The following is a 25,666-nucleotide window of genomic DNA, read 5'->3' on the forward strand; positions in this document are numbered from 1 at the left end:
TTCACAGCATCATTTCAAGGTAAAACTATTGAGTTCTGGAAGATTATTATTATTATTTTATTTTTTGAGACAGAGTTTCGTTTTTGGCACCCAGGCTGGAGTGCAATGGCATGATCTTGGCTCACTGCAACCTCCACCTCCCAGGTTCAAGTGATTCTCCTGCCTCAGTCTCCTGAGTAGCTGGGATTACAGGCAACCATCACTCCACCCAGCTAATTTTTGTATTTTTAGTAGAGATGGGGTTCTGCCATGTTGGCCAGGCTAGTCTCAAACTCCTGACCTCAGGTGATCCACCCACATCAGCCTCCCAAAGTGCTGGGATTACAGGCATAAGCCACTGCACCTGGACCAAAAAAAATTTTTTTTTAAGCCAGTTGCTAAAAAGGCAAAGAAAACCCTTTTTCAGTGTGCCTGTTTTGCCTTATTGGAAGCTCATTTAGATAACTTGGAAGTTAAACTCAACAAAAAGTGTTTGAATTTCATTAGACACAGGAAAAGTGTGTTCAGGATTATGAGTAGAGCAGGGGAATACATGACTCTTAGAAACAGCATGAGAATTTTTTTATTACATTGAGGATTTAGACATATCAAGAAAAGCCAAGGGTACAGAATTAAGTTAGGCCTGAGGTAAGCATTGCTTAAATTTTTGACCTTCAAGATGAAATATTTTAGCATTAGGCCATAATAACAGTTAGAACTGGAGGAAAAAGTTGCAGAACCTGACAAAAGGTGAAAGAGAGAGTTATTATCATAGGCCTTCTTCAAGGGAGAAAAAGCTGAAAGCAGCAGAACACAGAAAAAGTTGAACTTCTGAGATATGATTCTGAGAAGTTTTTTTTAAAAGAAACATTTAGAAAATTGAAAGTAAAACTTCTTGCAATTTTATTAAGAGCAGATTCCTTAAGAAAATCTTGTTTTAACATAGGAGACCAATGTTAGAAAAGATTATATCTTAATTACATACATTCCTTTTATAAATTTCCTTTCATGAATTTTCTCATGACCTACACAGACCATCTATGACATTCTCGGACTTTCTGACTTGTCCTAAACATCTCTCTTTCTTTCCTTTTTTAATTTTTTTTGCAGTTGCAAGATTTAATAGAGTGAAAACAGAGCTCCCATACAAAGGGAGGGGACCCAAAGGGGGTACCCATTGCCGGCTCGAATGCCTGGGTTTATATCCCGGTCATTGTCCCTCCCCCTGTGCTCTCAGGTGATAGATGATTGGCTATTTCTTTACCTCCTGTTTTAACCTAATTAGCATTTTAGTGAGCTCTCTGTACTACCTGATTGGTCAGGTGTGAGCTAAGTTGCAAGTCCCATGTTTAAAGGTGGATGCGGTCACCTTCCCAGCTAGGCTTAGGGATTCTTAGTCTGCCTAGGAAATCCAGATAGTCTTGTCTCTCAGTCCGCCTTCTCAATAGGAAAATCCAAGTGCTGTTGGGGAGTTTGGCTGATGACTGCTCTAACTGTTTCCTGCTGAATTGGGGCACAGTAGGGGTTGTGCAGTTGAGATATCCTCAGGAGGGGTGCCTTTGATGTCATCAACATTGGAGCATGGGCTAGCAGGCTGGTCCAGGGGTCCGTGGTAGAACTTCATCGTGGACTGCATATGGGGCCCCATTTGAAGAACAATTTGTAGTTTTACAGCTTCGATTCTGGAAGAGACAAACTTAACAAGGAGGTTAAAGATACAGGAGTTGAAATGTATGGCCTGCAGTGCAGGGGCTTATTTCTTTGGCACACTTCACAGGCCTTGACTATCTGTTTGATAGTTTTGAAAAGGCCTGGTCCAGTAAATAATAATTTGGCCATCTAATGGGTGCTATCAATGCCTAAGTGAAAGGTTTGGTGAAGGGTTTTAAGTAATTTCCTTTGGTTAGCTGCAGGCAAAAGTATTTTTCCTTCTTCGGTGGCTAGCCATCCTGAGGGGAGGAAACTATGTCCTCATGAGGTTCCCCATTCTATTTCTCCTGCTGAGTACTGGGGCTTGGTTTCCTGGAGGGGATTACCCCATACTAGGGGTCCTTCTGGAAGCATTTCTAATGGAAGGTCTTGCCTTGCGGCTCTTTTGGCTTCAATATCCGCTTGGCAGTTCCCTTCTATTTCCCTTTCCTTTCCTTTCTGATGACCCAGCAGTGTAAGACTGCCACCTCTTTAGGTTTCTGTACAGCCAATAATAATCTCCTAATGGCTTCCTGATGTTTGATAGGTATTCCCTCAGAAGTTAGGAATTCCCTTTCTCTCCACATTGCTGCTTGGGCATGGAGGACTAGGTAAGCATACTTAGAATCTGTATATATATTTACCCTTTTTCCTTCTCCTAATTCTAGTGCCCAAGTGAGGGCTATTAGTTCTGCCAGCTGAACACTAGTTCCTGGAGTGAGGGGATTACTTTCAAGTATTCCATTATCACTGACCACTGCATACCCCGCTTTTCAAAGTCCTTTTTCTACAAAGGAACTTCCATCAGTATACAAGTTGAGGTCAGGATCAGTCTAGGGAACCTCTAGAAGGTCCCTTCGAGTGGCGTAGGTTTGAGCAATTACTTGTTGACAGTTATGTTCTAGTTTTTCTTCATTGTCTGGAAGAAATGTGACTGGATTAAGAGTTGTACAAGTGCACAGTCACAGCACTGGTCCTTCAATAATAGAGCCTGATATTTAAGCAAACGATTGTCTGACAGCCATAAGTCTCCTTTAGCAGTGAGTATGCCGTTCACATCATGAGATGCCCACACAGTAAGATCTCTTCCCTGTATCATTTTAACTGCTTCAGATACTAAGACTGCTACTGTTGCCACTACCCGTAAACAATGAGGCCAACTCTTTGCCACTACATCAATTTCTTTACTCAGGTATGCCACAGGTTACAAGCTGATCCCTCGGATGTGTGTAAGGACTCCTAGAGCTATTCCTGTTTTTTCTGTGACATTTAAAGAAAAGTCTTGCCTCGTTGGCAAGCTTAACACTGGGGCTTGGGTTAGGGCCTTCTTTAGGGCCTGGAAAGCCACTTTGGCTTCAGATGTCCATCTTACTAAATGGGTATTGACTTTCTGAGTTTTCTTAATTGTATATAATGGCCTGGCTGTTTCACCGTACCTGGGAATCCATATTCGGCAGAAGCCTGTTATGCCAAGGAAGCTTCTTAGTTGCTTTAGGGTTTGGGGATGAGGATAAGCCAGTATAGGCTGGATACGTTCCTCACTGAGGGCCCTGGTGCCTTTGGATAATTTTAGCCCTAAGTATTTAACCTGCTGTGAGCAGAGCCGAGCCTTTGGTTTGGAAACCTTGTAGCCACAGGTGGTGAGGAAATTTAAGAGCGTTTGGGTGGCTTGATGGCACAAGGTTTCTGAACAGGTGGCTAAAAGTAAATCATCCATGTACTGAAGGGCAAGAGTGTCCAGGTATGAGAACTGGCTCAAGTCTTGGGTTAAAGCCTGGCCAAATGGATGGGGGCCATCCCTGAACCCTTGGGGTAAAACAGTCCAGGTGAGTTGAGACATTGGGTACGAAGAATCTTCAAAGGCAAACAAGAATTGAGGGTCAGGATGTATAGGGATGCAGAAAAAGGCATCCTTAAGGTCCAGGACTATAAACCACTCTGCTTCCTCTGGTATTTGGGAAAGCAGAGTGTAATGGTTAGGTACAGCTGGGTATACGCGGACAACGGCCTCACTGATAATCCTGAGATCTTGCACTAACCTCCACTGTCCATTGGGTTTCTGTACTCCTAAAATTGGAGTATTGCAGGGGTATTGCATGGTTTTACCAGGCCTTCAGCTTTTAGGCCCTTAACAATCTTTTGGAGTCCTTATTGGTCCTCGGGTCTAAGGCGGTACTGCCTTTGTTAGGGAAAGGAGGCGAAATCCTTTAGGGTAACTTGAACAGGATAGGGTAACTTGCTCATCCATATTGTGCTTTTGTTGCCCAGACTTCAGGATTGATTCATTCCTCAAGGAGGGGACAACAAACGGGTGTTCCTTCTCCTATGTTCAGGTGTATAATAGCCCCTGCTTTTGCTAGAATGTCTCTCCCTAACAAGGGAGTCGGGCTTTCAGGCATAATTAGAAAAGCATGTGAAAAGAGTAAAGTTCCCCAGTCACACCTTAGTGGCTAGGAGAAGTATCTAGTGACTGGCTGTCCTAGGACCCTTTGGATAGTGACAGATCTGGGGGACAGTTGTCTGGGACAGGAGAGTAAGACTGAGGAGGCTGCGCCAGTGTCCAGGAGACAGTTAACTTCCTGGCCCTCAATAGTCAAGCACACCCAGGGCTCCGTGAAGGTGATGGCATGGGCTGGCGCTTGCCCCAGGCACCCTCAGTCCTGCTGCTGGATCATCTGGTTACTGGCTTCTGACTCAGAGGACCTTCGTCCCCTGGGGCAGTGGGCCTTCCAGTGATTCCCTTGACATAAGGGACATAGACAAGGGGGTGGCTTATTTCTATTTAGGCAATCATTTTAAAAGTGTCCTTGTAGACTGCACTGGAAACAAGCCCTATTATGCATTCGATTTGCCCAGGCTTTCCCTGTTCCAGAGCCTCCAAAGTCCGCTTGCTTGAGGGCCATGACTAAAGTGGTGGCCTTTTTCTTATCTCGTTTGTCCCCATTCCGCCTGCTCCTCCTGATCTCTATTATTAAATAATGAGGTTGCCAAATTCAATAGGATTCTTAAGTTTTGCTCCAGGCCTAAGGCGTACTTTTGAAGGTTTTTCTAATGTCTGCAGCTGACGGAGTGATAAACTTATCCTTTAAGATTAGTTGACCTTCAATAGAGTCAGGTGACAGAGAGGTATGCTTCCTCAATGCCTCCCTTAGTCTCCCCAGTAGGCAGTAGGATTTTCTTCCTTTCCCTGTGTTATAGTGGACATCATTGAATAATTTATAGGCTGCTTCCTAGCACGCAAGTTAACAAATATCTGTGGCACCAATCTCCATGTCCTGATTCTGTGTCCCAGTGAGGGTCTACACTGGGAACTGCCTGCTGGCCTGTGGGGAATTGTTCTCTTTACTCTGTTGTCATCCTATCACTGACCTGACTGAGATACCACAGATCTCCAGACTCTCAGGATGCAGTTATGGTGGCACTTCTGTCATCTCAGGTTAGTGTCTGGTTTAGCAGTAACATTATATCTCTCCATGTCAGATCAAAGGATTGTCCTAACCTTTGTAAAACATCAATATAGACATCAGGGTTATCTGAGAATTAACCTAGGTCTATTTTAATTTGCTTCAAGTCTGAGAGGGAAAAAGGTACATACACTCTGGCTGGGCCAAATTCTCCAGAATACATCTTAGGGGCATTTTTGCCTTGGGGGGAACATTTCCCATCTGAAAAAAGAACATAGGGATACCAGCACCGCTAGTCATTTTCTGATGAACATTAGTCTTAGAGAGTCCTCTATGGTCCTAATACTTACTCCTTTCCGGCGTGCATAACCATCCATGGACCTCTGCTTATTGGATTAGTTACATTCACTGATGTAGCAGTCCTGCACCTGTTTTCCCACCTTTCTTAACCACAAAGAAAGGGGTCTAGGCTGCTGGATTCTAGTGGTCCTTTACTAGTGTGCCTGACATTGCCTTTGCACTCAGGGGTGAGTTCTAGAGCTGGGCTGGGTTTCTGAATATTTCACAGTAACCCAGTTGCCCCATCAAGATGCATTCCTACAAACAACAGTTCTTATGCAAATTCATTTCAGAGAGGGTGTGGGTAACCTTTTGAGTCAGGATTGAGATAGAGTTTTTTGATTCTGTAAGTACTTTAAGGCTTGGCTGAGTGCAAACAGCTCGAACTTTGAGCAGACCAATTATTAGGCAATTTTCTTAACTCTGCTTCTACAAGAGTTTCCCTCAATTATTGAATACCCATTGTGTTTTTTTCTCAATCACCTGGGAGGAAGGTCTATTGTCCTGTCCTGAAGGGATTTCCTCCTAGGTCTGGTTGGACCTTTGTATGGTAATTAAGATTTAAATTCCCTGTTAGGAAGTCTGCTGGGTTAAGGGAATTTTCAGTGGTTAATGTTAAATTATCTGTGTCAAACAGAACAGCCCCATACTTTAAGATTTTTAAGTTAGTAAGCTACCTTTTTGCTTTTTTGACTTAGGATAGTTCTGATGTGCTCACAATGAGGTTTCCTCTAAAGGCTAATTTTCTAGTTTCTTCTGTTAGCAAAGTAGTTGCCACTACAGATTGAATGCATTTGGGCCACCCATGGGTTCCTGAGTTAAGGATTTTTGATAGGAAGGCTACTGGTTGTCAGTGGCCTCAGTGCTTTCGGATTACGCCCTTATTTACACTGACAACAAAGTGGTATTGGAGTGTTATAAGGTCACGGAGAAAACCTTCAGTTATCAATTACAGGTTTTGAATTTACCCTGGCTTTTAAAGAAATAGGGTACACTCTTTTTTCTTTACTACTTCTATCTTTCTCTTTCTTTCTTCTTTCTGTCTTTGTAGATGGATTTTTGGAAACACAGTGGAAGGATGTTGCCCCCATTTGCCACTATAGGAATATGTGCCTCCCTTTTATTTATTCAATTTGCTTTCATCCTGATCTATTACGTTGTTGTAGACCCAGTTCCAGTTGTTACAGTACTGGATTATCAGTTCTAAGGCCCTGGCAAGGGTGGTGGGGAACGGGTCCCACATAACTGCCCATGTCGAAAGCTGTATGCCTAAATTGGGTGGGACACCAGGGACAAGACTCCCTGGGTTCATAGCCTAGGGGCCTAAAGATGCAGCTTAGAGCTTCCTTAGATGAGATACAACCTGTTCTAATACTCGGGAGAGGAAGTGAAAGTCTGAAACATTAGTGTCTAGGAGGCAGGGATCAGAGGAAGTAGATTCAGAGGTAAGGAGAATTTTGGGGCCACACTTTCAAGAAATTAGTGGTCAGGACCCAGGAGGTATGGGTCAGAAGGAAACGTAGGGGCACACGCATGGGCGATTGTTGAGTAGAGACTTCTGGCTGTGCCATAATCTCAACTGGCTAATGCCAGGAATTCAGGGTGACAGCTTTCTGCCTCTAGTCGACCCTCAGCTTCCCCAGGAAAACTGAAAGTGGAAGCTGGTTCCAGGCAGACCACGCTCCCAACCCAGAAGGGTTTCCCAGACAGCCTCACACCTGAGTCTTAAGTCCGGCGGCCACACTAATCGTTTTTAACTGGCTGACAGGTGCCCAGTATTGTCCTCCAATTCTAAGGAAGGATAGGACAGGATAGCAAGTGAAAGTGGTTAAATATTACTCACCACTTTGGAGGTCCCTTCGTGGTTGCCAAAACGTTACCGGTGGCAGCAGGCGAGGCGGGGGGTCCTTTTTCTTAGAGCTCCCAAGATGGTGGCAGCTGCTCTCAAAATGGCAGCAAGCGTCTTGTTCTCTGACCTGGGATTCTTGGCCTCACGGATTCCAAGGAATGGAATCTTGGGCCATGCGGTGAGTGTTATAGCTCTCTTAGAAGCCATGGGTCACAGAAGAGAACTGTGGAACCCATTGACTAGTGTTCAGCCTGATTAGGAAGAACCGGGGCACTTAGCCATGCAGGAACAATGGCAAGCCTTTAGCCCAGTCAGGGGCGGCAATGGGCACCTTGCTGGATCAGGAGCGCAGCGGACACCCTGCCAGATCTGGAGGGGTGGAAGTCAGCGGTGGGTCTGTGACGGCAGCAAACAGTGGTGGTGGATGGCAAGCGAAAGCTCAGCTCATAACAAACATGGACCAGAAGAGTGCGCGATTGCAAGATTTAATAGAGAGAAAACAGAACTTCCATAAAATGGGAGGGAACCCAAAGGGGGTTGCCCACCTCTTTCTTTAAAAAAAACTTATTTTATTTTTCGACAAGAATTTGCCATACAATATATTTTCTCATATAAAATTTCTTTACTTTATAACCTTCCTTATCGAAAATACCTCTTTGCCTTTATAACCTTACTTACGTCTCTTTTATTTCCTGGTTCCTTTTACCTTGTTTTATATATAACCTTTAAATAACCTTTGAATTAGACAAAAATCATTTTCCTTTTGTTAGGAAGTTAAGATTTGTACTGCACGTTGCTGAGCAAGTTCTGTGAAGGGGGAGCAAATGAGGAGGTTTTCTACATACTGTAGAAGTTATCTTCCCACAAGAGATTATTCAGTTATGTTTTTATTAGGGGTTGTCTGAATAAGTGTGGGCTATTTTAAACCCTTGAAGTAGAGCTGTTTACGTTGAAATTATTGGTTAAAAATTTAGGCAGTTTTCCCAGGAGAAACAGGGCTATTAGAGGGAGAGATGAATTCAGAAGTTGGGTAAATATTAAGCAGGCACCTATCTTGGAAAGCATATTTTTGCCCTAAAAGGGTGTAAGGTATTTAGTTATCAGAAACTGGTGGGAGAATGGCCATTGGTCCCTTAAGTAATATAAAGGGATGTGAATTTTTTCTTTTTGGAGGGAGGGGATGCCATTTGCCTTCATCACCCAGCAGGATTTGGAGGACAGTTGCTCAGGGAAGATTAGTGCAGAGTAGGCAGTGTTTGAACTCAAAAGGGAAATTTATAATTTCATTTGTCCTCTCCAGAGTGCCTTTGGCTTTGTCCTGTTGATGACAGTGTCTGATTTGAAAGCCAGCTGGAGCAGAGAGCCCCTTTAGCTCAAGACCATCAGGATTGGGATACTGTCCCAGAGTCCCTTTAGCCCTCAGGGCAGTCCTGTTTCCAGTGGCCAAGCTTCTGGCAGATTGAGGGGAAACGGTGTGGGGCTTTTTCCCATTTATTTTATTAAGGCAGTTTACTTTTCAATGGCCTGGCCTTCTGCACCAGTAGCAATTACCTGAAGGAGTGTCCTTAGAGCAAGCTGGAGGGGGCTGAGGGCTTGTAAAGCAGCCAAAGCTAGAGCCTGCCTCTTGTCCTTGTGTGTTTCTTTCTCCTTAGCCCTTTCCTCTTTATTCTGCTTAGTTATAAAAGGCTGAGGAGGCTAATTTGAGGATTTTCTGCATATGGGTCATGCTGTATTTTACAAGAAAATTACATGTTTCCTTAATTTCTATGGAGCAAAGCTTATCAATCATTTCTTCATGAATTTTGTTTTTTGTGTCTTGTTTATGAAATCCTTCTCTATCTTGAGATTATATAAAGATATTTTGTATTTTCTTCCAAATTTAAAAAAAAAATTTGGCTTTTTCATTCCATCTGGAATTGAGTTTGTGTGCAGTTTGAGGTATGGATCCAGAATCAATTTTTCATACACAAATAACTAATGGTTCCAACATTGTGTCTTAAATATTTCCTCCTTTCCCTATTGATCTACATTGCCAAGCATTTTCATACATTTCATACATGTATAGATCTGTTATGGGGTCCCCATTACCTTTCAGTGAGCTATCTGTCTATCCCTGATCCAGTATATCATGATATTTTAACCAACAGAGCTTTAAAATGTATTTTAATATCTGATAGGACAAGTCCTCCTTTCCCCTAACTCACATTTGCTGACTCCCCAACATACTGCCTCAAAAATTCCTCCACAATGTTCTATGTTCTCCTGTCATAAGCCAAATTGGAACAACATAGTCCTAGATTGCAAAACTGGGTTTACCTAACTTGTGTGGAGCTCAGCCCAGCACCATATGTTGATAGCCATAAACAGGTACTTGTTTCATAGGTGTTCATGAGAATGCTGATACTATTACCTTGGCTTCATGGATTTTTTTCTATGGGGAAAGCATTTTCATAAATGTTAATTGATCATGGAGAACTGTCTATGAAAATTGCAAGGATATGATTAATCATATCTAATTTGTAGATAGAGAAATTGAGACACAGAGAGATTAGATAAAGTGTCTATGATAATAGGGTTAAAAAGTAATGAGGCTAAAGAGCCCAGGGTGTCTGACTCTCAGGCCATCCCCTTCTTATAACTGGATAATGTTGACAGAGTCTCCACCTATGTTGTAAAGGTCAGAATGCAAACTAATTTTAGGAATGTGTTACCAGCTTTCTAGGAAAAGAGCTGCTTTTGTTAGGACTCAAGTTTTGGTGGGAATAGGAGAGGTTGCAGTCATAGTTTCCTTATTTACTTCTATAGACAGAAGTTAGGAGCTTCTTTTCTCTCAGTCATCAGTTATCAGCCGTCATCTACCTAGGACCAGAACCTCCAGTGAAAGTGAGATGAGATAGGTAAGGCAGCAAGTCAAAGGGAAAGATGGCAAAGTTCTTTGGGGGAGCAGGCTTGAAGGATGAAGAGAAACCTACTTTTGGTTAAGTGAGCAATGACTGGGCTGCAGTTATCTTAGGATAAGAACTCTGGATTCTATAAATCTATCTTTCCCAGTGATTTTGCTTTATTCTTTTCTTGTGCTCCCTCCCTAACCCACCCCTCCTGCTCTCTCTCCTCTGTTACTCTCTGCTTCTATGCCTAGAGACTTCTGTTCCAGAAAGATGCCATTCTACGCGAGTTCTTCCTTTTGGCTTTTGGAGGTTTACACACTGTACTGGTACTCTTGCTTCAGACATTTCATGAGGTTCTACATGATGTAATGTAGTAACAACTAATGTAGTAACAACTCTTGTCTATGTTTACAGCAGGCTAAATGAGGAAATGTCAGCTGGACTTATCTTAAGTGTTTACATACACACCCATGCATGTAGCAAATTACTTAATCACAGGAGAGATTTTGTTTGAAGACTTAAGGCTATTTTTTTTTTTTTTTTTTGCTAAGTCAAATTTGCCATCTATACGGTTGATCCTTATGTAGGAAAAAGTTTGTCTTGTCCTGTCTCTAAATACCCACTAGATGTTGCTAAAGGGCTAGGGGAAAAAAAGAATCTTAGTTTTCATCCAAGGCTTCTGAGTCACTGAATTTCAGAGTTCAAGGGAACCTTAGAGATGTTGGAAATATGAAGGATAAAAACCTCAACATAAAAATGGGAAGTATATCTTCAAAAGATAGGAAGGAAGTAATACTGACTAAGGAATACTGAATGTTTAAAGGCAATGTTAGTGGCTGGGCACGGCAGCTCATGCCTGTAATCCCAGCACTTTGGGAGGCTGAGGCAGGTGGACCACCTGAGGTCAGGAGTTCAGGACTAGCCAGGCCAACATGGTGAAACCCTCTCTACTAAAAATACAAGAATTAGCCGGGCATGGTGGCATATGCCTGTAATCCCAGCTATTTGGGAGGCTGAGGTAGGGTGAATCCCTTGAACCCAGGAGGTGGAGTTTACAGTGAGCTGAGATTATGCCACTGCACTCCAGCCTGGGCGACAGAGTGAGATTCTGACTAAAGCAATTAAATAAATAAAGGCAATGTTGGCATAGCTGAAATTTGTGCATTAGCATTTTGACACCTATTTGTCAACTAGATAGCAATGTCAAATCTTTAGAGATTATCCCTCCCATAGCATGAAACTAGACTGAAGGTTCAGATCAAATTTCAAAAAACGTGCAAACATTCTAGACATTATTAAAAAACACGATCTTTTGATCATGAAAGTATTGCATTAATATTAAAGCAACTAGGGAAGTGTAGAAAATTATTATTATTATTATTTTGAGACAGAGTTGTGCTCTGTCCCCGCAGGCTGGAGTGCAGTGGCTCGAGCTCAGCTCACTGCAAACTTTGCCTCCCAGGTTCAAGCGATTCTGCTGCTTCACCCGCCTGGGTAGTTGGGATTACAGGTGTGCGCCACCATGCCCAGCTAATTTTTTGTATTTTTAGTACAGATGGGGTTTCGCCCTGCTGGCCAGGCTGGTCTCAAACTCCTGACTTCAAGTGGTCTGGCCACTTCAGCCTCCCAAAGTGCTGGGATTACAAGTGTGAGCCATCATGCCCGGCCCATGGGAAATGTAGAAAATTACAATGTAGAACCCCACCACTCAGGATGACTTATATAATACACTATATAATTAATACTAATATACAATATGTTAATTTATATAGTATATATTCATTATATATAGTATATTAGTATTAATTATATAGTATATATTATATACGGTTATATACTTTACAATTAACATACATAATAACATATTAATTATATATTATATCTTCATCCTGTGGAAGCAATGAATAATAATAACAAAAAAACCCACCTGTGATGCATAATACAACTCAAGATGGAGGGTATTACTAATGTTTTGGAGTCCTCTGAGACTTCTTCCCCATACCATTTATCTGCCTCTCCCAAGAAGTAATTGCTACTCTAAATTTTGTTTATAATTTATTCCTTTTATTTCAAGTTTTACCACAAATAAATGGGTCCTAAATAACATATTACTTAGTTTTTTTTTGTTTTTAAACTTTGTAAGAATGGCTTCTAAAATTCATCCACGTTGATATCTTCACTCATTTTCTCAGTCATAAGATACCCTGTCATATAAAGTACTGCAATTTATGTGTCCATTCTCCTCTTGATGAATATTTAGATCTGTTCCTTCCATGTAAGGACAATTGGGTTGTTTCTACTTTTTAGCTATTTTAAAATGTTGTGCATGTGTCCTGGTGTCCTGTAGGGATTTTTCTAGGAGTGGAATTACTAGGTTGTAGGATGCATGTTCAATTTAGGAAATGTTGCCTAACTGCTCCCACAGTGCTCGCATCACTTTATATTCCTGCTAGTGGTGTGTAAGAGTTCCTGCTATTCTGTGACCCGACCAGCACTTGGTGTTCTTGGACTTTTAAATTGTTGTCAATCTGCTAATTATGAAATTGCCTCTTATTATGGTGTTAATTTGCATTTCTATGATTTCATCTTTTATTTTCTTATTTTTGAGATGGAGTCTCACTCTGTTGCCCAGGCTGGAGTGCAGTGGCATAATCTCACCTCACTGCATCCTCCACCTCCCGAGTTCAAGAGATTCTTATGCCTCAGCCTCCCGAGTAGGTGGGATTACAGGCATGCTCCATGATGCCCGGCTAATTTTTGTCTTTTTAGTAGAGATGGGGTTTTGCCATGTTGACCAGGCTGGTCCCAAACTCCCGACCTCAGATGATCCATCTGCCTCAGCCTCCCAAAGTGCTGGGATTACAGGTGTGAGCCACTGCGCCCAGCCGATTTAAGCTTTTAATATATTAGTCATATGTGTCTTTTCTTCTTTGAAATGCCTATTTAAGGCTTTTGCCCAATTTTTACTGGGTTGTTCATCTTTTTCTTATTGATGTTGATGTACAGATATTCCTTTTTTTTTTTTTTTTTAAAGGCAGGGTCTCACTCTCACTCTAGCTGGAGCATAGTGGCAGTCATGGTTCACTGCAGCCTCAACCTTCCTGGCTCATGCGATCCTCCCACCTTAGCCACCCAAATAGCTAGGACTACAGATACGCACCTCTATCCCCGGATAATTTTTTGTAATTTTTGTAGAGATGGGATCTTACTGTGTTGCCCAGGCTGGTCTGGAACTCCTGGGCTCAAGCAGTCCACCTGCCTTGGCCTCACAAAGTGCTGGGATTACAGGGATGAGCTATCCCGCCTGGCTATGTATTCTTTATATATTCTGGATTTTAATCTTTTCCTAGTTATATGTGTTTTAAGTATCTTCTAATTGGAAAAGAGAATGATGTCTTTCGATAAACAGAAGTTCTTAATTTTCATGTTGTACAATTTATCATTTTTTTATTTTTTAAAAATAAATATTAATAAAAAAAAAAACGAATTGTCTGTCATGGCTTAGACCTGGCCCAGAAGGGCATAATATTACCACATGATTTGTGTGCAATTAATCAGTCTTGACTCTTGTGTGTGTATGATGGATTTTGTATCTTGTTTAAGAAGTCTCTCCTTGGCTGGGCACAGTGGCTCATACCTGTAATCCCAGCACTTTGGGAGACCGAGGCAGGCGGATCATGAGGTCAGGAGATCGAGACCATCCTGGCTAACACAGGGAAACCCAGTCTCCACTAAAAAAAAAAAATACAAAAAATTAGCCAGGTGTGGTGGCACACGCCTGTAATCCCAGCTAGTTGGGAGACTGAGGCAGGAGAATCGCTTGCACCCAGGAGGCAGAGGTTGCAGTGAGCTGAGATTGTGCCACTGCACTCCAGCCTCAGTGACGAGCAAGACTCTATCTCAAAAACAACAACAACAACAACAAAAAAAAAAGAAGTCTCTCCTTGTCTGAATTTATAAAGATATTCTATTATGTTAAATTGAAAGTTTTGAATAAGACACCAAGAAACAATAGATATCATAAGTCGGGCCCAGTGGCTCACGCCTATAATCCCAGCACTCTGGGAGGCCAAGGGGGGTGGATCACCTGAGGTCAGGAGTTCAAGACCAGCCCGGCCAAGATGGTGAAACCCCGTCTCTACTAAAAATATAAAAATTAGCCAGGTGTGGTGGCAGGCGCCTATAATCCCAGCTACTCGGGAGGCTGAGGCAGAGAATTGCTTGAACCCAGGAGGTGGAGGTTGCAGTGAGCCGAGGTTGCACCATTGCATTCCAGCTTGGGTGACAGAGCAAGACTCCGTCTCAAAAAAAAAAAAAAAAAAAAAAAAAAAAAAAAGAAACAATAGGTATACACTATAATTAATTGTGAGATCAACCACACTACAGGAATTTCAACACAGGATGAACAACAACCGTCATCTACACTGAGGATATTAAACGTTTGAGAAAGGAGAGACGTGCAAGAGATTTTTGTGATGATTTATTTAGAGAAATCTGCAGGTGGGCTGCAGGTAGGCTGTGACTTGTCTCTCTCCCCCAGTCAAGTCTAGTGAAAGGGGTTTCGGTAGAATCTCTTGAAGGCTTGACATATGTCTTCTGCATTTAGGGACACAGAAGACTGGTATCTGATTCACACCTGAGAAACCTAATGGATAAGAAACTATGACTCTGATCATAAATGGCATGATGGTAGAGCAAAAAGAATGATCAGTGTGTACTGCCAGAATTTATTCAGGCAACAAGTATTCCTTACAAGCTACATAGGAGATGTGCTCAAGCGAGAACCAGCGTGGTTAAATCCTGTTCATAGGGCAGTTTAAAGGGTGAATAGCTCTCAGTAGGGAAGATGGAGATGGACTTTATGTTCTGTATTCCAAGGATGAAATAAAGAATCTTTGAGGCTGGGCAAGGTGGCTCATGCCTGTAATCCCAGCACTTTGGGAGGCCAAGGTGGGTGGATTATCTGAGGTCAGGAGTTCGAGACCAGCCCGACCAACATAGCGAAACCCTGTCTCTATTTAAAAAATACAAACAATTGGCTGGGCATGGTGGCACGTGCCTGTAATCCCAGCTACTTGGGAGGCTAAGGGAAGAGAATTGCTTGAATCCAGGAGGCAGAGGTTGCAGTGAGCCGAGATCATGTCACTGCACTCCAGCCTGGGCAACAAGAGCAAAACTCTGGCCGGGTGCGGTGGCTCATGCCTGTAATCTCAGCCCTTTGGGAGGTTGAGGCAGGTGGACCACCTGAGGTCGGGAGTTCGAGACCAGCCTGAACAACATGGAGAAACCCCGTCTCTACTAAAAATATAAAATTAGCCGGACATGGTGGTGCATACCTGTAATCTCAGCTACTCGGGAGACTGAGGCAGGAGAATCACATGAACCCGGGAGGCAGAGGTTGCTGTGAGCTGAGAGCGTGCCATTTCACTCCAGCCTGGGCAACAGGAGCTAACCTATGTCTCAAAGAAAAAAAAAAAAAGAATTTACATTCTCGCAGATCAAGTGAACTGAATATGAAGGATTACCTACTAATGGTGGGTCAGGTCTCTAAAGGCATTACAGAATTCCTTATGATAGAGTCAGCTTTAAACCAATGCCATACTCAGAGGGTGCAAAACTGCCTTAGAACAATACTACTCAGCTGTGTGCTGGTAAATGTTTAACAACCAGGGGGAGGTTGTTAAACAAAAAAATTATTCAGTGACACGTGTTATAGCACAGTAAGGAAGACTTTGTTCAGGACCACTGCAATAAGGTCTTGTAGTGGGGGACAGAGCTTGGGCTCAACCCCAGAACACAGCATGCACAAGTGGGCATTTATAGCCAAGGAGTAGGGTGGGGTCAGTGGATTGAAAATTACTAAGAGGCAAAACATCAAGGGTAAGATTCTGGCTAAGCCAACCTAACAATATTCTTGCTAAAGACAGGCCAGTGTGATCAGACCTCGCCTGGGGGTATAGTGGAGGGTGAGGAACCTCATCAGACATCAAGGGTGATCAGATATTAAGACTGAAAAGTTCTCGCTAAACTGACATAGCAGCGCTTTTTGCTAAAACTGGATTTTACGATGTCTCTCTCAGATGGACCCAGGGGAAGGCTCCTGACTAAGGTTTGGCTAAGCAAAGAATCTTTGTCAGGATAGCCCTGATTTGTAAGTTATTTGTGGTGTAAATATTCTAAAATTCTTCCCTTACATTATTATTTGTTTCTTTCCTGGCTCTTGTCCTCCTCTGATCCCAGAGTAAAATGTAGCAAAATAATTAGGAAGTGATGAGTTTTTAGTATTTATTGCATTTATTTTAAATACAAGTTATTTAATTTAATTTTATGTACATTAATGGCTGTATGTAATAACTGAATTGAAAATTCCTGAAAATTTAATAATTAGTTCTTACAAGCTAGTAGGAGCTGGTTCCAGTACACCATTGACACTAATCTAGTAAGAACTTTTCTGCCTCCCTCTCTCCATCTTTCTGTCCTCCCCACACTCCAATACTAAAAGGGTCAGACTTCGTGATTAGCTAAAAGGAGAAGGAGAACCAGGAAAGAATAAATAATAATATGTAGAATAAGTTTTAGCAGTCTCAGTTCTCTGAGAGCCCTACTTGAAGGAGAGTGAGTTAGTCCTTCATTCAACAATATAGACATTATATTAGAGAACCATGTAAAAGGTGGACAGTTGGAGGAGGGCAGTAAGAAAGAAAGACAAGATAAAATGTATGTTGATGGCTGGGCCCGGTGGCCCACGCCTGTAATCCCAGCACTTTGGGAGGCCAAGGCAGTCGGATCACTGGAGGTCAGGAGTTCAAGACCAGCCTGGCCAACATGGTGAAACCCTGTCTATACTAAAACTGGGAGTGGTGGTGCACGCCTGTAATCCCAGCTACTTGGGAGGCTGAGGCAGGAGAATCACTTGAACCCAGGAGGCAGAGGTTGCAGTGAGCCGAGACTGTGCCACTGCACTCCAGCCTGGACCACAGAATGAGACTTGGTTTAAAAAAAAAAAAAAAAAAAAAAAGAAAGAAAGAAAAAAAAAGAAAGTTGAAGAAGAAAGGAGACAAAACAAAATAATGCCTACTCTACTTGGGCTTATGTTAGTTGTGATTGCATTGCCTATGCATAACCCACCTCGGTTACTGCAGACAGCATTGGCTGACTACTGCTTCACTGCTTGTATAATAATTAACTAGGACTCAACTTTGAACTGCCGTAAAGAAATCACATTCTTCTTCTCTTTGCTAGGATGCACTTCCAAATGTAGAGCCAGCTTTGGTTTTACGTCATTCAGTGCCTGTGCCATGGTGGTTAATCTTTCTACCCAGTGTGGCCTTTCTTTCTTCTTTGTCTAGAAAACTACTCCTTCAATCTTCCGTCATCTTGTTTAATGCTTTCCTTGACTGAGCCACATCTCTACTTTCATAATCATTTTCTATCACATGATGTTTTAAACTAAAGAACACACATTCACATTTTTTCCTAATGCAGACAATATGAGACTGACATCCACAATATAGTCTAATTATATTTCATCAATAATTAACTCTGACAGCAGTCATCTGTCAGGAAACATGTGTGATTGTTTTTAAAGTAAGTGGAGGCACTAAGTCAATTAAATGAGGAAAGGCTTTTTTTTTTTTTTTTTTTTTAATACTTTAAGTTCTGGGATACATGTGTGGAACATGCAGGTTTGTTCCATAGGTATACATGTGCCATGGTGGTTTGCTGCACCCATCAACCTGTCATCTACATTAGGTATTTCTCCTAATGCTGTCCTTCCCTCAGCCCCCATGCCCCTACAGGCCCCGGTGTGTGATGTTCCCCTCCCTGTGTCATGTGTTCTCATTGTTCAACTCTCACTTATGAGTGAGAACATGCAGTGTTTGGTTTTCTGTTTCTGTGTTAGTTTGCTGAGAATGATGGTTTCCAGCTTCATCCATGTCCCTGAAAAGGACATGAACTCAACTTTTTTTATGGCTGCATAGTATTCCATGGTGTATATGTGTCACATTTTCTTTATCCAGTCTATCATTGATGGGCATTTGGGTTGGTTCCAGGTCTTTGCTATTGTGAACAGTGCTGCAATAAACATATGTGTACATGTGTCTTTATAGTAGAATAATTAATAATCCTTTGGGTATATATCCAGTAATGGGATTGCTGGGTCAAATGGTAATTCTGGTTCTAGATCCTTGAGGAATCACCACACTGTCTTCCACAATGGTAGAACTAATTTACACTCCCACCAACAGTGTAAAAGCAGTCCTATTTCTCTACATCGTCTCCAGCATCTGTTGCTTCCTGACTTTTTAATGATTGCCATTCTAACTGGTGTGAGATGGTATCGCATTGTGGTTTTGATTTGTATTTCTCTAATGACCAGTGATGATGAACTTTTTCTCATGTGTTTGTTGGCTGCATAAATGCCTTCTTTTGAGAAGTGTCTGTGCGTATACTTTGCCCACTTTTTGATGGGGTTGTTTTTTTCTTGTAAATTTGTTTAAGTTCTTTGTAGATTCTGGATATTAGCCCTTTGTCAGATGAATAGATTGCAAAAATTTTCTCCCATTCTGTAGGTTGCCTACACTCTGATAATAGTTTCTTTTCTGTGCAGAAGCTCTTTAGTTTAATCAGATTCCATTTGTCAATTTTGGCTTTTGTTGCAATTGCTTTTGGTGTTGCAGTCATGAAGTCTTTGCCCATACTTATGTCCTGAATGGTATTTCCTAGGTTTTCTTCTAGGGTTTTTGTGATTTTTAGGTCTTACATTTAAGTCTTTAATCCATCTTGAGTTAATTTTTGTATAAGGTGTAAGGAAGGTATCCAGTTTCAGTTTTCTGCATATGGCTAGCCAGTTTTCCCAACACTATTTATTAAATAGGGACTCCTTTCCCCATTGCTTGTATTTGTCAGGTTTGTCAAAGATCAGATGGTTGTATATGTGTGGCATTATTTCTGAGGCCTCTGTTCTGTTCCATTGGTCTATATATCTGTTTTGGTACCAGTATCGTGCTGTTTTGGTTATTGTAGCTTTGCAGTATAGTTTGAAGTCAGGCAGCATGATGTCTCCAGCTTTGTTCTTTTTGCTTAGGATTGTCTTGGCTATACTAGGTCTTTTTTGGTAGCACATGAAATTTAAAGTAGTTTTTTTCTAATCCTGTGAAGAAAGTCAATGGTAGCTTGATGGCAACAGTATTGAATCTATAAATTACTCTGGGAAGTATGGCCATTTTCACGATATTGATTCTTTCTATCCATGAGCATGGAATGTTTTTCCATTTGTTTGTCTTCTCTTATTTCCTTGAGCAGTGGTTTGTAGTTCTACTTGAAGAGGTCCTTCATGTCCCTTGTAAGGTGTATTCCTAGGTATTTTATTCTCCTTGTAGCAATTGTGAATGGGAGTTTACTCAACATTTGGCTCTCTATTATTGGTGTATAGAAATGCTTGTGATTTTTTGCACATTGATTTTGTATCCTGAGACTTTGCTGAAGTTGCTTATCAGCTTAAGGAGTTTTTGGGCTAAGATGATGGGGTTTTCTAAATATACAATCTTGTCATCTGCTAACAGAGACAGTCTGGCTTCCTCCCTTCCTATCTGAATACTCTTTATTTCTTTCTCTTGCCTGATTGCCCCGGCCAGAACTTCCAATACTATGTTGAATAGGAGTGGTGAGAGAGGGCATCCTTATCTCGTGCTGGTTTTCAAAGGGAATGCTTCCAGTTTTTGCCCATTCAGTATTATATTAGCTGTGGATTTGTCATAAATATCTGTTATTATTTTGAAATACGTTCCATCAATACCTAGTTTATTGAGTGTTTTTGAGCATGAAGTGGTGTTGAATTTTATCGAAGGCATTTTCTGCATCTATTGAGATAATCATGTAATTTTTATCATTGTTTCTGTTTATGTGATGGATTATGTTTATTGATTTGTGTATGTTGAACCAGCCTTGCATCCTAGGGATGAAGCCAACTTGATTGTGGTGGATAAGCTTTTTGATGTGCTGCTGGATTCAGTTTGACAGTAATTTATAGAGGATTTTCATATCGATCTTCATCAGGGATATTGACCTGAAATTTTCTCTTTTTGTTGTGTGTCTGCCAGGTTTTGGTATCAGGATGATGCTGGCCTTATACAATGAGTTAGGGAGAAGTCCCTCTTTTTCTACTGTTTGGAATAGTTTCAGAAGGAATGGTAGCAGCTCCTCTTTGTACCTCTGGTAGAATTCAGCTGTGAATCTGTCTGGTCCTGGGCTTTTTTTTTGGTTGGTAGGCTATTAATTACTATCTCAATTTTAGAACTTGTTATTGGTCTATTCAGGGATTCGACTTCTTCTTGGTTTAGAGTTGGGAAGGTGTATGTGTCCAGGAATTAATCCATTTCTTCTAGATTTTCTAGTTTATTTGTGTAGAGGTGTTTATATTATTCTCTGATGGTAGTTTGTATTTCTGTGGGATCAGTGGTGATATCCCCTTTACCATTTTATATTGTGTCTATTTGATTCTTCTCTCTTTTCTTCTTTATTAGTCTGGCTAGTGGTCTATTTCTTAATCTTTTCAAAAAACCAGCTGCTGGATTCATTGATTTTTTGGAGGGTTTTTCATGTCTCTATCTCCTTCAGTTCTGTTCTGATCTTAGTTATTTCTTGTCTTCTGCTAGCCTTAGAATTTGTTAGATCTTCCTTCTCTAGTTCTTTTAACTGTGATGTTAGGGTGTTGGTTTTAGACCTTTTCCGCTTTCTCCTGTGGGCATTTAGTGTTATAAATTTCCCTCTAAACACTGCTTTAGCTGTGTCCCAGAGACTCTGGTACATTGTGTCTTTGTTCTCATTGTTTTCAAAGAACTTATTTATTTCTGCCTTAATTTTGTTATTTACCTAGTAGTCATTCAAGAGCAGGTTGTTCAGATTCCATGTAGGTGTGTGGTTTTGAGTGAGTTTCTTAATCCTGAGTTATAATTTGATTGCACCGTGGTCTGAGAGACTGTTTGTTATGATTTCCATTCTTTTGCATGCTGAGAAGTATTTTACTTCCAATTATGTGGTCAGTTTTAGAATAAGTGTGATGTGGTGGTGAGAATAATGTATATTCTGTTGATTTGAGGTGGAGAGTTCTGTAGATGTCTATTAGGTCTGCTTGGTCCAGAGTTGAGTTCAAGTCCTGAATATCCTTGTTAATTTTCTGTCTCATTGATCTGTCTAATATTGAAAGTGGGGTGTTAAAGTCTCCCAATATTACTGTGTGGGAGTCTAAGTCTCTTTGTAGGTCGCTAAGAACTTGCTTTATGAATCTGGGTGCTCCTGTAATAGATGTATATATATTTAGGATAGTTAGCTCTTCTTTTTGCATTAATCCCTTTACCATTATGTAATGCCCTTCTTTGTCTTTTTTGATCTTTGTTGGTTTAAAGTCTGTTTTATCAGATACTAGGATTGCAACCCCTGTGTTTTTTTTTCCTTCCATTTGCTTAGTAAATATTGCTGAATCCCTTTATTTTGAGCCTATGTGTGTCTTTGCACTGATACGGATTTTCTGAATACAGCACACCAATGGGTCCTTACCCTTTATCCAATTTGCTGGTTAGTGTCTTTTATTTGTGGCATATATCCCTTTTACATTTAAGGTTAATATTGCTATATGTGAATTTGATCCTGTCATTATGATACTAGCTGGTTACTTTGCACATTAGTTAATGCAGTTTCTTCACCATGTCAATGGTCTTTACATTTTGGTATGTTTTTGCAGTGGCTGGTACCAGTTTTTCCTTTACATATTAGTGTTTCCTTCAGGAGCTCTTGTAAGGCAGGCCTGGTGGTGACAAAATCCCTCAGCATTTTCTGCTTGTCTGTAAAGAATTTTATTTCTCCTTCGCTTATGAAGGTTAGTTTGGCTGGATATGAAATTCTGGGTTGAAAATTTGTTTCTTTAAGAATGTCAAACATTGGCCCCCAGTCTCTTCTGGCTTGTAGGATTTCTGCAGAGAGATCTGCTATTAGTTTGAAGGGCTTCCCTTTGTGGGTAATCTGACCTTTCTGGCTGCCCATAACATTTTTCCCATCATTTCAATCTTGGTGAATCTGATGATTACGTACCTTTGGGTTGCTCTTCAGCAACCCAGCCTCAGTAATGGCAGATGCCCCTCCCCTCACCAAGCTGGAGCATTTCAGGTCAACTTCAGACTGTTGTGCTGGCAGCGAGAATTTCAAGCCAGTGGATCTTAGCTTGTTGGGTTCCATAGTGGTGGGATCCGTTGAGACAGACCACTTGGCTCCCTGGCTTCAGCTCCCTTTCCAGGGGAGTGAATGGTTCTGTCTTGCTGGCATTCAGGTGCCACTGGAGTATGAAAAAACACTCCTGCAGCTAGCTCAGTGTCTGCCCAAACGGCTGCCCAGTTTTGTGCTTGAAACCCAGTGCCCTGCTGGTGTAGGCACCCGAGGGTATCTCCTGTCTGTGGGTTGGAAAGACCATGGAAAAAAGTAGTATCTAGGCTGAATAGCACCATCCCTCAAGGCACAGTCCTTCACGGCTTCTCTTGGCTAGGGGAGGGAGTTCCCTGACCCTTTGCCCTTCCCAGGAGAGATGACACCCCACCCTGCTTCTGCTCACCCTCCATGAGCTGCACCCACTCTCTAACCAGTCACAGTGAGATGAGCCGGGTACCTCACTTAGAAATGCACAAATCACCCTCCTTCTGCGTTGATCTCGCTGGGAGCTGCAGACAGGAGCTGTTCCTATTTGGCCATCTTGCCAGTCGCCCAAGGCTAATCTTTTTAACCCAAGGTGTTGTAACAACTGGATATCCATATGGAAAAAAAATAAACTTTGTTCCTTACCTCATTACATACACAAAAGAACTGAGATAAACAGAACTCAATGTAAAGTTAGAACCATAGTGCTTCCAGGAGAAAACAAAAGAGAATAAGAGAATATCTTCGTGACGTTGGCTTCAGCAAAGATTTCTAACCCAAGACACAAAAAACACTATACTGGGTTTGATAGTATCCCCCCAAAATTTATTTCCTTTGTAAAGCCTCTGAATGTGACTGTATTTGGCCGGATGCAGTGGCTCATGCATGTAGTCCCAGAACGTTGGGAGGTTGAGGTGGGTGGATCACCTGAGGTCAGGAGTTCGAGACCAGTCTGGCTAACATGGCAAAACCCCATCTCTACTAAAAATTCAAAAATTAGCTGGCTGTGGTGGCAGATGCCTGTAATCCCAGCTACTTGGGAGGCTGTGGCAGGACAATTGCTTGAACTTGGGAGGAGGAGGTTGCAGTGACCTGAGATTGTGCCACTGCACTCCAGTCTAGGTGACAGAACAAGATTGTTCTGACCACAAAAAAAAAAAAAAAAAAAAAAAAAAAAAAAAAAAAAAGAATGTGACTCTATTTGGAAATAAAGTCATTGCAGTTGTAATTAGTTAAGGTGAGTTTATATTGGAGTAAGGTGGACCCTAATCCAATACAATTGGTGTCCTTGTAAGAAGAGAAGAGACCCAGAGACAAAAACAGACAAGAACACCAGGTCATGATGAAGGCAGAGATTGGAGTGATGCATCTACAAGCAAAGAAATGCCACGAATTGTGGCCAAGGTCAGAAGCTAAGAGAAAGGCATGGAACAGATTGTTCTCTACAACCTTCAGAGAGAGCATGGCCCCATCCACATCTTGATTTTAGATTGCTGGCCTCCAGAAGGGTGAGATAACAAATCTCACTGTTGGCCGGGCACGGTGGCTCATGCCTGTAATCCCAGCACTTTGGGAGGCTGAGACAGGTGGATCATGAGGTCAGGAGACCAAGACCATCCTGGTAAAACCAACATGGTAAAACCCTGTCTCTACTAAAAATACAAAAACTAGCTGGGTGTGGTGGCGTGTGCCTGTAATCCCAGCTACTCAGGAGGCTGAGGCAGGAGAATTGCTTGAACCCGGGAGGCCGAGGTTGCAGTGAGCCGAGATTGCACCACTGCACTCTAGCCTGGTGACAGAGTGAAACTCCGTCTTAAAAAACAAATACATAAATAATTAAAAAATAAATATCTGTTGTTTTAAGCCATCCAGTTTGTGGCAATTTGTTAATTACAGCCTTAGGAAACTAATACCCACACTGATCATAAAAGAAAAAAAACTGATAAATTGGAAAGTATCCTAATTAAAACCTTTTTACTCATCAAAAGACACTATTAAAAGGCCAGGTGTGGTGGCACAAACCTAATTCCAGCAGTTTGAGAGTCCTAGATGGGCAGATTGCTTAAGCCCAGGAGTTTCAAACCAGCCTGGTCAACGTGACGAAACCCTGTCTCTACAAAAAATAAAAAAATTAGCCAGGCATGGTGGTGTGTGCCTGTAGTCTCAGCCACTTGGAAGGGTGGAGGGGGCTGAGGTGGAAGAATCACTTGAGCCCAGGAAGTGGAGGCTGCAGTGAGTCATGTTCATGCCACTGCACTCCAGCAGCCTGGGTGAAAAAGGGAGACCTCATCTGTTTTAAAAAAAAAATAGACAAGCCTGACACTAATAAAAAATATTCATGATACAGATATCTGATAAAGGCCTCATATCCAGAATATGTAAAGGAATGTTAGAAATTGATAATAAAAATACAAACAGCCCAATGGAAAAGTGTGCAAGAAATCTGAATAGACACTTCACAAAAGGTGAATAGACACGGCCAACAAGCACACAAAAATTTGCTAGTATTATTAGGCATGAGGGAAATGCAAATTAATACTACAGTGAGATACTATTTCATATCCATTGAAATGGCTGGCACATAAAAGACTGACAATACCAAATGATCGTGAAGATATGACGCAAAGGGAACTTGCATATGTTGCTGTTGGGAGTGGTACTCTCTTTGGAGAACTATAAGGCAGTTTTTTAATAAAGTTAAACATATACCTATCATATGACCAGGGATTTTGCTCATCATGTATTTATGTACCCAAAGAGAAATGAAAATATACACCCACAAAAAGATTTCAATAGGAATGTTGATAGCAATCTTATTCATTAAAGTGTCCAAACTGAAAATAACTCAGGTCCATTAACAAGAGAATGCACTGAACAAATTCGGTCTATTTGTGTAATATAACAATCCTCAGCAACAAAAAGGAATGACCTGGTGCAAACAATGTAGGCGAATCTCGAAAACAGAAAACTAAGTAAAAGAAATCAGTTTAAAAAGGTGCATACAGAGTGATTCCATTTATATGAAAAACTATTATTCGTAGGTGGATTTTGAGGACAGGGCAGGAGTGATGGAAATATTCTTGATCTTGTTTTAAGTACTTAGGTGGTTGAGTGTGTGTGTGTACATGCACAAAGAGAGAGTCAAAAATCATTGAACTGCATTCTTTTACTATGTGAAGATTCTGATTAACCTCTTGTGGCTGGGATTTTTTGTGGGTATAGCTGGTATTTTTTTCTACAGTGGCAGACCTACTAATACATTAGTCTAAATCTGTTTATATGGCTCTTTCAGGTCTACACAAAGAAGATCTCATTATCATGTATTTATTTGG

General features: G+C 41.5%; 1 long non-coding RNA gene across 5 annotated transcripts in view; it reads right to left on the reverse strand.

Moving 5' to 3' along the window:
• Positions 1-546: 546 nt before the first annotated feature.
• LOC119628319 (uncharacterized) overlaps positions 547-25,666 on the reverse strand; it is a 33,213-nt gene continuing 8,093 nt past the window's right edge. For 3 of the 5 annotated variants that reach the window (XR_012092747.1, XR_012092746.1, XR_012092745.1), the window contains 2 exons: positions 15,485-15,601; positions 547-1,675 (listed from right to left, as the gene is read on the reverse strand). This is a non-coding gene — a long non-coding RNA (uncharacterized lncRNA). Of the gene's footprint in view, positions 1,676-15,484; positions 15,608-25,666 lie in introns of all 5 variants that reach the window. The other 2 variants (XR_012092749.1, XR_012092748.1) reach the window with 1 other exon arrangement.

This window comes from Chlorocebus sabaeus, chromosome 4 (assembly GCF_047675955.1).
Source record: "Chlorocebus sabaeus isolate Y175 chromosome 4, mChlSab1.0.hap1, whole genome shotgun sequence".
Lineage (NCBI taxonomy): Eukaryota > Metazoa > Chordata > Mammalia > Primates > Cercopithecidae > Chlorocebus > Chlorocebus sabaeus.